Raw genomic sequence first — 18,508 nt, forward strand, 5'->3', positions numbered from 1 at the left:
ATAGAAAGAACTAATATATTTTTTTCTTTTTGAATTTATCTAAAAATTTAATGTAATCTCAATGAAATTCCAACTTCTTATTAGACAAGCTGATTCTAAAGTTCGTATGAAAAATAAAACATGCAAAAATAGTCAAGATCGCCAAGTATGGTGGCTAACATCTATAATCCCAGCAGCTCAGAAGTTTGAGGCAGGAGGATCACAAGTTCAAAGCCAGCCTCAGCAACTTAGAGGCCCTAAGCAACTGAATGAGACCCTGTCTCAAAAAAAAAAAAAAAAAGGCTGGGGATGTGGCTCAGTAGGTTCAATCCATAGTATTAAAAAAAAAAAAAAATCCAAGAAGCCAAGATAATTCTACAAGAAACCTGTTAAATTGAGACATTTCTTCCAAATAATAAAGGCTTTTCAAAACTATATAGAATTAAGAAATCTTGAAATAGCATTTGAATATATAGCTAGATCAATGGAACAAATTATATCCAAATATACATATGGAAAGGTGGCATTTAAGAGTAGTGAAAAAAAAGATGGATTATTCAGAATGTGGCTTTGGGACAGCTGACTACCAGCTGGAACCATCCCTTACTCCTTACACCAAAGTCAATTCCAGATGGTAAAGTACTTTTAAAAACATAAAAGAACCAGAAGAAAACATGAGAGTTTTAAAAAATTGTCTCCAAATAGGGAAGATCTTCCTATGTAAGACATAAGATTCAGAAGCCAGAAAAGAAAAGATTGCCATGTTCTAGGACATATATAGTTAATGTGAGAAAAATACTTATTTTAAAAGTTTTTTTTTTAAATGAAAAACTTAGGACATTCACCTCTCACATGACAAAGGTCCAATTTGCCTTAATCTATAAAGAATTGTTAATGAAAACAAGAGCTAATAAATAGCAATGATGATCCATCCAAGAGCAAAAGAAAGAAGTTTTGTAGGTGAAAAGACATTCAACCTAACTTTTAATTAAAGAAATGAAAATTCTAACAATGAGACAATAAAAAATTTGAAAGATCAATAATTCACATTTTAAACATGGAGAGAAAGAAGAACCACTGATTACAGATAAATGACTATACTTTCTTTCCAGGGCCTTATCTGTCTCAAATAAAAGTGCATCTGCCTCTTACTATTGTAATTCATTCCCTCTTAGGGATTCACCCTACAGATACATCTGAAGCCAAATTCAATGCATGTATATTCATCTATATTGATCATAAGGAAAAATCTCAATTCATACATTTTAAAAAACAAGGGATAGGGCAAGATACAAAACCAACATGCAAATTGTTTCCAAAAGGCCATAATATATATATGAAAAAATGTTCATATAATAAATATATGAAAAAATGTTCAACATCTCCAGCAATCAGGGAAATGCAAATAAAAATACACTAAGATTCCATCTCACACCAGTCAGAATAGCAATGATCGAGAATACAAATAAATGCTGCTGAGGTTTTAGGGAGAAAGGTTCACTTGTGCATATTTGGTGGGACTAGAACAACCACTCTGGAAAGCAGTTTGGAGATTTCTCAAAAACTAGGGATGGAACCACCCTATGACCCTGCTATCCCATTTCTGGCTATTTTCCCCAAAGTTCTAAAATCTGCATACTATAGTGAACACAGCCATCTCAGTGTTTATAGCAGCACAGTTCACAATATTATGGAATCAACACAGATAGCTGTCAGTAGATGAATAGATTAAGAAATTGTAAGATACACACACACACACACACACACACATACACAATGGAATTCTACTCAACCATAAAAAAGAATGAAATTATGGCATTTATGGTAAATGGATGGAAATGGAGAATATCATGCTCAGTGAAATTAGCCAAACTGAAATTTATTTCCATGGATGTCTGAGCTTGTCAGGATGAACCCAACTGCTACGAGGAACCACAAGGCTCTAATAATAATAATAATAATAATAATAAAATAGTGGTGTTTCTATACACTAACAATGAACTATCTGAAAAGGAATTTTAGAAAGAAATTCCATTTATAGTAGCATCAAAGAGAATAAATGCTTTGGAATTAACTACAACACATTGCTGAGGAAATTGAAGATGACATAAATAAATGGGAACACAACCTGGGTGTGGGAAGCCATTCTAACACGTGATTGGGTGACTCCCGTTAAGGGCCTGAGGCACTTTGGCAAAGTCGAAGTTTTCCCGACCCTTTCCTGATGAGAGAGCCCATCTGTGTGGGGGTGTGCCTGACCACTGACCCCGGGGACCCAATCACTGACCCTGACCTTGGAGTGCAGCCCCCCTCAACCTTCATTGGATGGAATCCTCCCCTGAATCTCTAGTTCCCCAATAAAAGGCTGATCCCCGGTGTGCTCACTCTCTCTCTCCTGCTAGCCCTGAGTAATCCCTGCTGCCCTGCTGGGCGGTTGGAGGAGGGAACCAGAGGGGAGCCGTCTCGGACCTAGCAATAGAAATAAGGTAATTGAGTCTGTGTTTTTATTTCGATCTCTTCTAACTAACTTTATGCCTAGAACCTCATTAATGAAACCACTGCGCAGGCCGCGTGGTAGACCTGGGGTCATGGACTGGAAGGCTTAATATTGACAAGGTGTCACTATGGCTTGGATTGGAATGTCCCCCAAAAGTCCATGTGATAAAGGCTTGGTACCCAGTCCCTGGTGCTACTGGGAAGAGCCTTTAAGAGGTGGGGTCTGGTGGGAGGCCTTAGGTCACTGGGGAGATGTTCCTAAGGGGACCGTGGGATCCTGGTCTCTACCTCTCTTTTTTATTCATGTTCTGGCCATGAGATGAATGGTTTGTTCCACTATGTGCTGCCTCACCACAGGTCCAAGGCAATGGGTCCAATTAATCATGGACCCAAACCTCCCAAAATGTGAGACGCGGTGGCACACGCCTGTAATCCCAGGGGCTTGCTCAGGAGGCTGAGACAGGAGAATCGCAAGTTCAAAGTCAGCCTGAGAAAGAGCGAGGCGCTAAACAACCCAGTAAAACCCTGTTTCTAAATAAAATACAAAATAGGGCTGGGCATGTGGCTCAGTGGTTGGATGCCCCTGAGTTTAATCCCTAGTACCCAAAAACACCCCAAACAAACCTTTTCCATTTATAAGGTGATTATCTCAGGTAATTTCTTACAGTAACAAGATGTGGATACTCTCAAAGAGATTTATAGATTTGATACACCTTGTCTCAAAATCCCAATGATTTTTTTTTTTTTAGAGATAGAAAAATCCATCCTTACCTTCATATGGAATCCCAAGAGACATCAAATAGTAAAACAATCTTGAAAAAGAAGGATTCACTAGGCATGGTGGACTATGCCTACAATCCCAGGGACTCAGTAGACCAAGTCAGGAGGATCCCAAGTTCAAAGCCATCCTCAGCAATTAGCAATAGACTGTCTCAAATTTTTAAAAAGCCAGGCATGGTGGTGCACATCTGTAATCCCAGCTATTCCAGAGGCTGAAGCAGGAGGATGGTGAGTTCAAAGCCAGACTCTGCAGATTAGTGAAGCACTTACCAACTCAGTGAGACCCTATCTCTAAAATAAAATATAAAAAAGGACCGGGGATGTGGCTCAATGGTAACATGCCCCTGGGTTCAATCCCAGTACCAAAAACAAAGCCAGCCCCAGCAATTTAGCAAGGACCTAAGTAACTCAGTGAGACCCTTTCTAAATAAAATACAAAAAAGGTCTGGAGATGTGGTTCAGTGGCTAAGTGCCCTGAGTTCAATCCCCAGGACCAATAAATAAGTAAATGGACTGGGGAGGTAGCTCAGTGGTAAAGCACACCTGGGTTCCAATCTCCCACCTCATTCCCTCCCAAAAAAGATCGGAAGAGTTATACTTCACTATTTCAAAACTCACTACAGAGCAACAATAATACAAATTGTATAGTACTGACATAAACACAAGCACAAAGTCCAATGGAATGGAGAGACCAGAAATAAACCCTCACACACAAGGTCAAGTGATTTTTGACAATAATTCCAAGATAATTCAATGGAGAAAATACAATCCTTTCAATAAATGCTAGGAAAAATGGATATCCACATGCATAACATGAAGTTGGATCTCTTCATTGAGGATGGAGGACCTGTATGTAAGTGTGAAAACTATAAAACTCTTAGAAGAAAACACAGGGGGAAAGCTTCTTGATGTTGAATTTGTTGAACATTTCTTGGACGTGACATCAGAAGCACAGATGAACAGGAAAAATGGACAAACTGGACTTCACTGAAATTGAAAACATTTGTGCATCCAAGTATGCTATCAACAGAGTTAAAAGGCAACTTATAGAATGATAGAAAATGTACCTGTGCAGATATACCTACTCTTGGCTTTATTGTGCTTCGGGGATATTGTGTTTGCCAGTCACATAACTGGTAAAGGATTAAGATCCAGAATATGTAAAGAACCTAAATTTCAAAACCTAAAACTGAACAACCCGATTTAATGGGCAAAAATTGAATAAACCGTACTTCAAGGAAAAAAAATTACAAATAGCCACAATAAGCACATGAAACAATGCTCAACAGTACTCATCACTAGGGGAATGCAAATCAAAACCACCATGATGGGGTTGGAGTTGTGGCTTAGTGGTACTAAATGCACTTGTCTGGCATGTGTGAGGTACTGGGTTCAATCCTCAGCACCACATATAAATAAATTTAAAAAAAGAGAAAAAATCCATTAAAAAACACTATAAAATATCATTTCACACCCTATGGTGGATATTACAACAAGAAAAAGCTAAAAACAAGCATAGGTGAGGATATGGGGAAATTGGAATCCTTGTGCATTGCTGGTGGGGATATAAAATGAGTTAGCTGCTGTAGAAAACACAAATATAGCTCATGAATACATTAAAAATAAAATTAACACAAGCCAGCATGGAAGCACACACCTGTAATCCCAGCAAATTGGGAGACTGAGGCAGGAGGATCACAATCTTGCAATTTAGCAAGACCCTGTCTCAAAATGAAAAGAGCTGGGGATGCAGCTTAGTAGCAGAGTGCCCTGGGTTCAAGCCCCAGTACCAAACACACACAAAAATAATTACTACATGATGTTGTGATTCCACTTCTGAATCCAGACTCAAAAGAATGTAAAGTAGTGTGTTAAAGGGGTCTTTAACATCTATATTCAAGGCAGCATTCTTCACAATAGCTAATCTGAAAGCAAGGGCTGGGCATGGTGGCACATGCCTGGGCTCCCAGCAACTCAGGAAGCTGAGGCAGGAGGATCACAAGTTGGAGGCCAGCCTCAGCACTTTAGCAAGACCCTAAGCAACTTAGCATGACCCTGTCTCAAAAATTTTAAAAAAATAATAAAAAGGGCTGGGGATGTGGCCAGTGGTAGAGTGCTCCTAAGTTCAATGCCCAGCATCAAAAAAAAAAAGGAAGTGCCCTCCGACAGAGGAATAGATAAACAAAAGCGGTGCAGAGGTAACAATGGAATATTACTTAGCCCAAAGTATTGTAACTGGACAAACCTTGAAGAGATTATGCTATATGAAATAAGACAGACACCAAAGGGCAAATGCTGTGTGATTTCACTTAAATGAGTGACCTGGAGTCGCCAAATTCATACAGACAATCAAATAGTGATTGTGAAGGGATGGGGTGGAGGAGAAGGGAATGGGGAGCCATTGTTTAATGAATACAGAATTAATTTCAATTTAGGATGATAAGGTTCTGGAGATAGGTAGTGGTGATAGTTGTACAATCAATGCTGATGAATTATACACTTAAAATTGTTAAAATAGGGAGCTGGGGATAAAGCTCAGTATGCACAAGACCCTGCCTGGATTCAATCCCCAGCACCACACACACACACTCAAAAAAAAAAAAAAAAAAAAAAAGTTAAGACAGGAAATTTTATGTACATTTTATCATCATAATAATAAAAAGAATATTATTTAAAGAAATGGGTAATTGAAGAGTAAGATGCCTTTATATAGATTAATATGTATATATGCATACATGTGCACAAATATATATTGTATATGTACAGGAATTGTGTGTGTGTGGCGGGTGCTGGGGATTGAACCCAGGGCCTTGTGTATGTAAGGCAAACACTCTACCAACTGAGCTATGTCCCCAGCCCAGGAAGTTTCTCAATGATGCATGAGTAGCATAATGGGTTTCTGGGACATGAGAGTCTTTTCTTTTCCTCCTGTTTATTTATTTATTTATTTTTTTAATTGGAGTTGAACCCAGAGATGCTTCACCATGGAGCTACTTCCCCAGTCCTTTTTATTTTTTGTTTTGAGACAGGATCTCACTAAGTTGCTAAGGGTCTTGCTAAATTGCCGAGGGTATTACCAAATTGCTGAGGCTGCCCTCAAACTTTGGATCTTCCTGCTTCAGCCTCCTGTTTGCTGGGATCATAGGTATGTGCCACCATGCCCCCTAAGTCTTAATTTTTCAATAAAACACTTGACTTAGAATGGGATATTTGCTGTAAAATGATTAAAAAAAAAACTTTTTAATAGCCACAGACCATCAAAATGCCTTTGACCATATCAAACTAAATATCTTTGATCTGCTTCTATCACACATGTGCTACGCTTACTGGAAGAACCAACAGTAAGTAGCCCAATCAGCACCTTGTGCAATTAGAAGTATCCATTCCTCTGGTGGATAAACCCCAGAGGCATGCCCCTTGGGGAGCAGGAAGAAGATGGACTTCAACCTCTGCTTGTCCCTCACCTGAGAGCCTTTTGGCAGTAGACAACATGCACAGCTGTTGCTGTACCAGTGTTATTATTCATAGATCAAGAAAGAACATATAGCACATGGCATTGGAAAAGTTTCCTTAGCCAGGAGTGGTGGTCCACGCCTGTAATTCCAGTGGCTCCGGTGACTCATGCAGGAGGATCCTGAGTTCAAAGTCAGCCTCAGCAATTTAGCAAGGCCCTAAGTAACTTAGTGTGACCCTGTCTCAAAATAAAATATAAAAAAGGATGGGAGTGGCTCAGTGGTTAATTGCCCCTGGTTTCAATTCCTGTACCAAAAAAAAAAAAAAAAAAAAAAGTTTCCTTAGCCAGGTACAGTGATCCGCACCTATAGTCCCAGCTACTTGGGAAGGAGAATCCCAAGTTCAGGCTTGGCAGTTAGCAAGACCCTTACTCACAATAAAAAATAAGAGCTGAGGATGTAGTTTAGTGATAGAGCACTTGCCTAGCATGTGGGCAGCCCTGGGTACAATTCCCAGCACCGAAAAATAAAAATCAGTTTCCTTAAAAATAAAGTTTTCTGGGCTAGGAATGTGGCTCAGAGGTAGAGTGCTTGCCTACTATCTGTGAGGCTCTGGGTTTGATCCCCACTGCAAAGACAATTAAAAAATAAATGTTTTCTTTGAAAAACACCCAAAAGATAGAAGTAGGGAATCTTTAGCTTCTCAGCTGTTCCCTAGATGCAGTACAAAAGGCAACATACAAATTTCTTCTTAACTGTTGGTTTCTATGATTTGCATAAGCACAATGATATACAAAACTCACTTGGTAGCTGAAATTTGACCCTTTGTATCAGAAGGTCCTAAAAGCTCAATTAGTATGGAGAAATGTCTTATCTCTATTTCCTCCCTATCAGCTGGGTCCCAGTAACAAAAGCCATGGATTAAGAGGTGTGATCTTTCTGGCCCTGGTCTGAGAACATGGATATGCCAATGTCAGTCCAGAAGAAGTTACAAGATCAAGAAGACAGGGAAAGAAAACTCCAACTGTTTTTCTTTGTTGTTGTTGCCTTTTTTTTTTCTTCTTCTACTGAGAATTTAACTCAGGGATGCTAAACCACTGTGCCACATCACCAGCCCGTTTTACTTTTTATTATTATTTTTTAATATTTTTTGGTTGTCAATGGACCTTTATTTTATTTATTTATTTATTTATTTATTTATTTATTTTCTTTTTATTAAAGAGAGAGTGAAAGAGGAGAGAGAGAGAGAGAGAGAGAGAGAGAGAGAGAGAGAGAGAGAGAGAGAGAGAGTTTTTTTTAATATTTATTTTTTAGTTCTCGGCTGACACAACATCTTTGTTGGTATGTGGTGCTGAGGATCGAACCCGGGCTGCAAGCATGCCAGGCAAGCGGGCTACAGCTTGAGCCACATCCCCAGCCCCTATTTTATTTATTTATATGTGGTGCTGAGATTTGAACCCAAATGCTTCACACATGCTAGGCAAGCACTCTACCACTAAGCCACAACCCCAGTCTCTTATTTTTTTTACTTTGAGACAAGGTCTCGCTAAGTTGCTGAGGCTGACTTTGAACCTGCCATCCTCCTGCCTCAGCCTCCCAAATCACTGGGATTACAGGCATGCACCACCACACCTAGCACCAGTTGGTTTTTATATTGCTTATAATGGCAAACAAACAACCATACCCCACCTGTATCCTCAGTGCATCATACCATGGGGTACCTTGCCAATGGGTCTCCCAGTGGGGAATGTTATCTCTGAGCACTTTGGTTAAGGTAGTTTCTGCCGGATTTTTTCTATTGTAAAGTTACTGTTTTTCTCTTTGCAATTAATAAACATCTCAAAGGAAATACTTGAGACTGAAAATATATTATTTTGCCTCAAACTTTTGATGACTCCTTTCAACAATCTATCAGTGAACCCAACAATTACTACTTTCCTTTTGCAAGGTGATTTTCTTTTTTTCCTCATTCTTCCCCTACAAGTCTTATTTATAATTCTTCTATAAGGAGGAGCTGTCTTTTCTCATTTATTTATTTACTTGCTTATTTATTTGCTTATTTTAAAAAGCTTACCATATTAGTATGGACTCATGTTTATTTTATCTTATGAGTTATAACCCAGTATTGCTGCTATTTATTTATTTATTTATGCCTGATTTTTTTCCAGCTTTGGTTGTTAGTTGATTGTGGTAACTTTTGATGTATTTCCATCCTTTTTTCAATATGCTTCAGGCTCATCTTGCGACTTCCCTGCCCCAGCACTGGAATAGATGCACAAGCAATACCACTGCCTAATTAATCATAACAAAATAAAATATAATTATTGATATCTACATGATAGAACTAAAAGAATATCCCAGAACTCTGTATGAACATTTAGAAACTATGTAATTAGCTTAGATACTATGGTTTTTATTCTATTTTTTCTTTCATTTAATTAACACCTAGAGCAGTGGGTGGCACATAAAAGCTACCCAATAGAATAGAATAGAATAGAATAGAATAGAATCTGTGGAATAAATGGCTACTTGTGGCCAACATGTCTGAGCCCTGCACATAGTAAGGTCCAGCAAGGAAAAACCATCCCAGAGCTTGGCAAAGAAAATAATCCCTCTAAGGATGCATTGACCATGCTAGCATTTTCCTTTCTTAGCCTGAGAAGCATTATCCATATGTAATTGGGTTCTCTCTCTCTCTTCTTTTTTTAGAGGAAAGAGCTGGAGCCATCTCTTGATCACTTCAGGTCTTACGCCCAGAACAGCTCTCAGTTCTGAACCTTCATTGCAGAACCCAGAATGGGAGAGATGAGGAAAAAGATAGCAGGATGCAGAGAAGATTAGAGCAAGAGTCAAAGTGTCCCCACCTCTAGAGGGCCACCAAGCCTGCTGGCCCAGCCACCCCACCTTGCCAGCTCACCTTGATGAGAAGGAACAAGGCAACAGATTACACAAATGTAGGGAATTTTTTTTACCTCTGCCAGTGTTTTCCATAGATAGCTTGGCCTGGGCCTCCAGCCAAGAAGCACCTATATGATTCATTTATCATCACACAGCCAGGACCTGTCACCCTTTGACTCAGAGGCTTATTTGTTATTTATTTATTTATTTTGCAGATGGGGTGAAGAATTTAGAGGTGAGTCTCATCTCTGTCCTCAGGTCCTCAACCCGCTGCTCTGCTCCAGGCACTGCAAGCTCAGTGGAAGCGTGGGACAGGGCTTGGCCAGACACACTCCCTATGGGAGTCGCCTGCAAAGCCAGGGAGTGTACAGCATCAGTAAACAAAGCAAAGAAAGAAACATGAAGATCCGAGGTGAGACAACCCTCCCCCAGTCAGCCTAGGGCTCAAAGGGCATAAAGTCAGGCTAATCCAAAGATACCACCTGTGGGCTGGGCACAATGGTACCTGCCTGAAATCACAATTCAGGAGGCTGAGGCTGGAAGATTGCAAGTTCAAAGTCCACCCCAGCAATTTAGCAAGACCACATCTAACAATAAAAACTAAAAAGGGGCTGAGGATGTAGTTCAGTGGTAGAGCACTTACCTAGCCTGTGTAAGGCCCTGTGTTGAATCTCCAGCACCACAAGAGAAGAGAGAGAGAGGCAAGAGGGGTGGGGGGATGAGAGAGACAGGGAGGGAGGGAGAGAGAGAAAGAAGGGGCCCAGGTCCTTCTGTCCACTTCAAAGGCCATGCCCTCAGTGACCTAATTTCTTTCCTTCCACTAGGCCCCACCCCCCTTCTGAATAATGCCATGAACAGGGGACCAAGCCTTCCACACATGGCTTTTGAGGTCATCTAGGATCCAAACTATAGCAATTCTTGTACCTTTTTTTATTTTCTTTTTTTCCAGACACAAGTTCTTGGACTGTCCTCTCAATTAAGATGCCCCTTTTCTTGAATTCAACTACTTGTAGAGAAACTGCTCTGATAATTTGTCTTTCTAGTGCTAAGGCCTGGCCACCCTAGGATACCCTTTCCCAGATAGGACTATCAAACCATGGGGTTGGTTAAACTTAAATTACATCTCTAGTAAACAGAATATAGTTGAGACTTGCTTTTATATTCAGTTTAATGAACTCTTCCATATATATATATATATATATATATATATATATATATATATACAATTTCTTTATTTTATTTATTTATGTTTACTTGGTGCTGAGGATCAAACCCAGGGCCTCACACATGGGAGGCAAGCACTCTACCACTGCAGCCTTTTTAATTGAGGTATTGAGTGCATTTATATTCAATGTACATAGTATAATTGAATTTGAGTCTACCATTTTGATATTTGTTTTTAATTTGTTTATCTGGTTTCTCTTTTCTTGCATTCTTTTGGTTTAATAAAATACTTGATTAAACTTAGAAGTAGGAATTTCAGATTGTATTGGTAATTGCTCAAGTCAGTGCAGAATTATGAACTCTCTTTAATTTTTGCCATAGCATGTTTTCTCTGTGATATATGCCAGTGTTTATGATATCAACATCAGATTGAATTACATTCAAGTGTCAAACAAGGCAAGTGAAATCTTCAGAAGTTATTAACTTAGGAGTTGTCTGGAACAGTCATTTTTAAAATACTATTATACAGAGATGTTTCCATATAATCCACATAACGGAGAAACCTCCTGGCATAAGATAAAAATTTGGAGCTAAACCTTAGAGAAGCCAGCTTGTAGGCCAGGTAAAATTCAGTAACAAAGGGCATTACCACCCATCCTGTTAGCACCCTATTTGTCATGTTTATTAGTTCCCCACAATTAGATTGCAGGTCTGTGATGCACCTGATCTGGAGAGTGACAAAATGTTTCCTGATATGTCTTTGGTCCATTTGACTTATATAAATTAAATAAAACTTTGTAGTTGTGTCTCCCTTGGTCTATGTACTTATATGATGGAGCATTACCCCAAAGCCTGTAAGTGTCTAACAAACATAATTGATTGATACTTGTAGGTTTAGTTTCATTGGACAAAAAGTCAGAATATGTGAAAGACTCTACTTTGTGTACAACCAGAGTTATGAAAAATTGTGTTCTATATGTGTAATATGAATTATAATGCACTGCTCGCTTGCTCTCTCTCTCTCTCTCTCTCTCTCTATATATATATATATATATATAAATATATATATATATATATATATATATTGAATTAAACTTAAAACAAAAATTAATGCAATTTGGTGGTTGTGTAAGCATGGGACAGAAGACAAGGGAAAATAGAGGGCAATTAGCATTTTTGGTTCCTGGGCTATATTCTCAGCAAGGGTTCGAGTGTTTATGAAAATATGTATGTGACTCTCACAGAGAAGTTGATGATATCAAATGGAAACTGCATAGGAAGGCTCTTGGGAAACTACTAATAGAGCCATTATAGACAAGAATATAGATACATAATAAAAAGTAAAAATATATCTAGCAATGATCCAGGTATCCCATTTCTGGGTATGTATACAAAGGATATGAAATCAGCATATCAAAGAGATATAGGTACTTTCATGTATATTGCAGCAATCCCCACAATAGACAAGATATGGAATCAACTAAAAAGTCCATTGATAGATGAATGGATACAGAAAATATGATACATACACACACACACACACACACACACACACACACACACACACACAAAGGACCATTATTCAGCCATAGAAAATTATGATGTTCTGTCATTTGCAGCAAAATGGATGGAATTGAAGGACATTTTGTCAAGTGAAATAAACCACACACAGAAAAAAATATCACGTTCTCTGTCAAACATGGAAACTAAAAATGGTTACATGAAACTCAGTCATTATTATGGTCAAACTGATTTTATTTCTGTGTCCTGGTGGCCTGATAACTAAGTTCCTAGACAAATGATCACTTGTCATTTGTGAAAAAGATAATGGTGCTTGGTGTCAGGAGCAATGGCAAATGCCTGTAATTAAAACAACTCAGGAGGCTGAGACAGGAGGATTGCAACTTGGAGGCCAGCTTCAGCATCTTAGTGAGACCCAGTCTCAAAAAAAAAAAAAAAAAAAAAGGTGGTGGTTGCTTCTTTACCTACAGGAAGAACTTGGATAGACTGTTCTTCCACCCAAAAATAGAAATGGCAGTGGAAATGACCACGTTCTATAATCCAACAGTCAGAAAACAAACTCTTGCTGGAGGAAGTCAGCCCAACAGGAGACAAAGAGTCTCTGTGCTTGAACAGTTGCTGGAGGAAGTCAGTGTGAGCAGAACAGGTCTCTGGAGTTCAGCCTGCCCTTTCACCTCCGTCTCACTGTTGTGAAAATTCTGCTGCCTGTTAATAATAAACTCTTTGGGCATGGAGTAAAGGGCTAGTCAAAAGCTCTTATTATCTGAGGGGGTCAGGTGGGCTTGGGTAATGACTGTTGACCTATTAATGTCTCAAGATTCCTTTGGGGCATGATGAAACTGTCCTGAAATTGGATGATGGTGGTGGTTGCACAATTCTGGTAAATGTACTTGAAACCATTGAATTGTGCACTTAAAAATGGATAACCTAATGGCGTGTAAGATGTATCTCTGAATGATTGTGGGTGGGGGGAGCAAAAAAAAACATACTAATTGCTATAAGTTGTTGGGTTTAATAGCAAAAATAATAGGCAGAGGCATGCCATGAGTCAAGTACATGACTTACAGTCATTTTGGTCCATTTCAATCTTAGTAAGAGGTTTAATAAAAGGCAGCTAATTTCCAAATCCAAGTAAAACAAAATAACTGTTGCTTTACCTCAGCTTCGAGCTTGTATATAGTATTTTGTTAATTCAGGGATTTACAATGTTGTGGGACCTCCAAATCCACCACTCCTGGAATCTTAAGAGATGTTTTCATTGTGATCTGAACGGTTAAGATGGATACTAAGAGAAGAGAGGCCCCATGGAAATACACCCATGAAGTTAATGCTGAAAGAAAACATACACAGTTGTCCCTGGATGCTAACACCACTGGGCAGGGTCTGGCACATCTGAATTCATCACATGATCTCCTGGTGCCTTGGTTCCCCCCCTGGAAGACAGGGCAGGGAGGTCCCATGTCATGTTACTTCCTGTCCCGGTCTTGGTACCATCTTGCCTCGTGATGACCTTCTCTCCCAGCCTTAGAATTTTAATTGTTCTCTTCGAAACTTGCTTTTGGAACCATGATTGGAAAGTTCCTGGTAACTGATCATCTCCTCCTGGGCAAGTCGTCAAAATCAAAGTCTTCCAGGGAGATCACAGGTCATAATGCTACTGTCTCCTGGATTCTTACTAAGACAACACACTTGAGGTTTCCTCTTGAAGAAGGAAACAGAGAAGTATTGTTTGCTTTTGGACAATAGCTGTCCCTTTTTACTTCACTGGCAAGTTTAAACATTAGTCCTATGGCTCTGTCCCCATAGCCAGGTGAGGAAAATACAAACCTCAAGTTTGCATATCGCCTTAGAGGCTAACTTGTGGAGACTTATTAGGTAATTCCAGGTGTACTAGGGGGGCCATACCTTAGTCTATCATGATATGTAGTTCTGTGTAGACAGTTTGGGTTCTCCTTCTTTCTTTCTTTGTCTTTCCCTTTCACTTTCTTTCCTTCTTTGTTTCTTTTTGTGTACTGAGTATTGAATCCTCAGTACCCTGTGGTACTCTACCACTGAGCTACACCCCAGCACTTTTTACTTTTTATTTGGAGACAGGGTCTCACTATGTTGAAAAAGCTGGACTCCAACTTTTCATCCCTCTGTCTCAGCTTCCTGAGTCACTAGGATTACAGATGTTCACCACCATGTCCAATTCTCTACATTCACTGAAAAATCTTTAAAATATGAGAATCACAAACTAAAAACTTCTCAGTAAAAGAAACAATCATTGAGGTGAAGAGAGAGCCTACAGTATGGGAGCAAATTTTTTACCACACACATACATCAGATGTGACCACTACACAGGATATATAAAAAACTCAAAAAAACTTAATACCAAAAAAAACCCCAAACAACCAATCAATAAATAGGCTAAGGAACTGAACAGATATTTCTCAGAAGAAGATATACAAGCAATCAACAAATATATGAAAAAGTGTTCAACATTTTTAGTAATTAGAGAAATGCAAATCAAAACTACTCTAAGATTTCATCTCATCCCAGTCAGAATGGCAATTATCAAGAATACAAGCAATAATAACTGTTAGAGAGAATGTGGGGGAAAAGGCACACTCATACATTGCTGGTGGGACTGCAAATTGGTGCAACCACTTTGGAAAGCAGTGTAGACATTCTTCAGAAAACTTGGAATGGAACCACCATTTGAACCAGCTATCCCACTCCTCAGTCTATATCCAGCAGACTTAAATCAGAATATTATGATGACATAGCAGCTGAATTCAATAGCTAAAATACAATAAATTACAATAACTAAACTATGGAACCAACCCAGATGCCCTTCAATAGATGGATGGATAAAGAAACTGTGGTATATATACACAATGGAATATTACTCAGCATTAAATATTCTGAGTATATAGTATAATAATTATGACATTTGCAGGTAAATGGATGGAGTTGTAGAATATAATGCTAAGCGAAGTAAGCCAAACCCCCAAAACTAAAGGCCAAATGTTTTTTCTGAATAGTGGATATTGAAACTCCAGATTGGAACTTGAGATCCTCCTACATTTGCCTCCTGAGTAGCTAGGATTGAAGTCATGTGCCTCAGCACCAGCTACTATTCTGAATATGGTTCTTTTGACTCATGGGAGGATTGGGCAAAGGGGAGGGTGGGGAGAGGTTATGAGGCTAGAAAAGATGGTGGGACGAGATGGACATCATTTCCCTACATGTATGATTGCACAAATTGTGTGTCTCTACACTGTGTACAACCAGAGAATTGAAATGTTGTGCTCCATTTGTGTACCATGAATTGAAGAGCATTTTGCTGTCATGTACACCTAAGTAGAATAAATAAAAAATAAATTTAAAAAAAATGAGAATCAACTAGGCACATTGGCACACACCTGTAATATCAGCAACTCAGGAGTCTAAGGCAGGAGGATCCTAAGTTCAAGACCATCCTGGACAATTTATTGAGGCCTTAAGCAACTTAATGAGACCCTGTCTCAAAATAAAAAATAAATAGAAAGGGCTGAGGATGTGACTCAGTAGTAGAGTGCTCCTGGGTTCAACACCCCAGTACTGAGGTGGGGTAGGGGGAGAGAGAATCATGGAAAACTACACAAAAACTACATGTGACCACTACACAAAGCCTGTTCTGGAAAATTCAATGGCAAAGCCTCTCAGATGCACAACTTCAGAGGTTGCATCTCTAGTTGTGAGGCACAGGAGTTCTGTTGAGAAACTGCGTTCCCACATCATGCCAGGTCACAGTTGAGTGAAGTCAATTAAGGAGCACAACATACTCTCAGGTGTTCAGGGAGAACTTGAGGTAAAATAGTAACGTGTCCTTACAGAAAAACTGAGTCACTGAGGAAATCAGTTGGGACCATAAAGTGTGAAGAAGCTCTGCTTGAGGGCAGTGGGGAGAAGAGGGAGAAGGGTCAGTTTACCCTGACGTCATCTACTCAGCAGCCCCCTGGACAAGTGGGGCAGCTATCTTGATTGTAACCAATGATGAATGACAGAAACCCTTTGTTGAAGACCAAGAAGCTCCACTCTGGTGTGGTGGGTAGCCCAGCCCTCTGACATCAGGGAGGAAACACCTGAGAAGGATAGAGAGGGAGGAGCTAGTGCAGTCCTGCAGCCCTGCTCTCTTGGAAGGAGAATGGGCACAAGTCACAGGGGACCTGGTGGTAACCGGTGCGTGATGCCAGGCAGGCTCCCAGGGAATATATGCAGAATAGACAATGAATCCTCAGGGTGGCCAAGTGCCAAACAGAAGTGATCTACAGATCTCATGGGGAAGGCAAGTTATGAAGGTGATCACTTGGGACTTTGTCCAAGCAGAGGGGAAGAGACTCTTCTGTGGGAATGGAGGATAGTTTGGAGGTAGGAAAAGAAAAACATGGGGAAATAAACTTGCCTTACTTCTCATGCTGATTAAAGAGTTTGATGTGTTCTTTTAAGGCACCTGGCCCAGGAAAGATGAGCTGGATCAGTGTTTCCTGTGCTTTAATGGGCATATGAGTCACCTGGCATCTTGTTAAAATGCAGAGGGAGGCCGACATTCAGCATGTCTAATGTGCTGTCAGGGGAGGCCAGTGCTGTTGGTCCACGACCACACTTTGAGTAGTAAGGATTTATAAACATTCTGAATAAATTTGAGCTTTTAAAAGAAAATCCAGCTGGGCAGGGTGGTGCACACTTGTGATCCCAGCTCATTAGGAAGCCGAGGCAGGAGGATCCCAAGTTCAGGGTCGGTCTGTGAAATTTAGGGAGACCCTGTCTCAAAATAAAATTTAAAAAGGTTGAAGAGGGCTTGGGATGTCACTTATTAGTAGAAGGCCCTGGGTTCAATCACAAGAAAAAGAAAGAAAAGGAAAAAGAAAAGAAAAATGGAAAAAAAAAAAAAAACCAATATGGCCCTTGGTGAGGAAGGAATAGCCTCCTAATGCTGTTGGACCAAGAGAATTTTTTCTAGTACTTGACTGGTCAATTATTTTGATCCAATAATAATAATAATAATAATAACAATAATAATATTAATAATAATAATAAATGCTGATTCCCTAGGGATTGATTAGTTGCTTGAGGAGAAACATTTGTTTCATATTTTTTATAATTTTTAAAATATGTGTATATATTTAGTTTTTGATGGACCTTTATTTTATTTATATGTGCTGCTGGGAATTGAACCCAGGGCTTCACACATGCTAGGCAAACACTCTACCACTGAGCTACAGCCCCGGCACATATTTCTTTTTTTTTTTTTTTTTTAATTTTTCTTTTTTTTTTTTTTTCTATTGGTTGTTCACAACATTACAAAGCTCTTGACATATCATATCCCGGCACATATTTCTACAAGCTTCCTGTTGTTGCTGTGATAAATTACCACAAATTTAATGACCTAACAAGTTCATTATCCTATGGTTCTGAAGCCCACAAGTCTGAATTGGGGCTCAGTAAGCTAAAATCCAGGTGTGACCAGACATGGCTACCTAGCTTCTAGCTCTGCCTGCATTCCCTGTCAGTTCTCCTGATCTCCATCTTCATAGCCTGGGAAGGTGGGCGGAATCTTTCTCATGCTCTATCATTCAGATCACTGGACTCTGAGGCTCCTTCTGTCATTCATGAGAAGGCCAAAGTTTATAATGGGCCTTCTGATGACACATGATAATCCCCCCATCTCAAGGTCAGCTGACTAGAGACCCAAACTACCTCTTGCCATTCATGTACAATGCATATTCACAGGTTCTGGGGATTTGTATGTGAATATCTTGGCGGGAGGCATTATTCTACATATACATAATAATAAATATATATGCAATTTCCCCCCTTTCAACATAAAAAATACTAAACTCATGCACTCTTCTGATTTTTTTTTTTCCTATGGTTCTGGGGTAGAACCCAGGGGCTTTCTACCAATGAGCTACATCTCCTTATTTTGAGACAGGGTCTCCCCGCTAAGTTGCTGAAGCCAGACTAGAACTTGAGATCCTCCTACATTTACCTCCTGAGAAGCTAGGATTGAAGTCATGTGCCACAGCACCAGCTACTATTATTGTACTTTTGGCTCAAAATATCTGGTAGGTGGTTCCAAAGAACTACACTAAGATTGAATTTATTTATTTTTCTTAACTTCTATTTCTTCCTTTTTTTAATATTTATTTTGTAGTTTTCAGCGGACACAACATTTTGTTTGTTTGTGGTGC

At 39.4% G+C, this 18,508-nt stretch overlaps 1 long non-coding RNA gene and 1 other non-coding gene across 2 annotated transcripts; one reads left to right on the top strand and one right to left on the bottom strand.

The window, feature by feature from the left end:
- The first annotated feature begins 46 nt into the window (after window positions 1-46).
- LOC144378046 (uncharacterized) lies at window positions 47-11,577 on the top strand. The gene is made up of 3 exons (XR_013439531.1): window positions 47-2,465; window positions 9,417-9,661; window positions 9,821-11,577. It is a non-coding gene; the product is annotated as an uncharacterized LOC144378046 (long non-coding RNA).
- Window positions 6,036-6,113, bottom strand: Trnav-uac (transfer RNA valine (anticodon UAC)). Its single transcript has one exon. It is a non-coding gene; the product is annotated as a tRNA-Val (tRNA).
- Window positions 11,578-18,508: the final 6,931 nt, after the last annotated feature.

The sequence above is a fragment of the Ictidomys tridecemlineatus genome, chromosome 5 (genome assembly GCF_052094955.1).
Source record: "Ictidomys tridecemlineatus isolate mIctTri1 chromosome 5, mIctTri1.hap1, whole genome shotgun sequence".
In the NCBI taxonomy this organism is placed as follows: Eukaryota; Metazoa; Chordata; class Mammalia; order Rodentia; family Sciuridae; genus Ictidomys; species Ictidomys tridecemlineatus.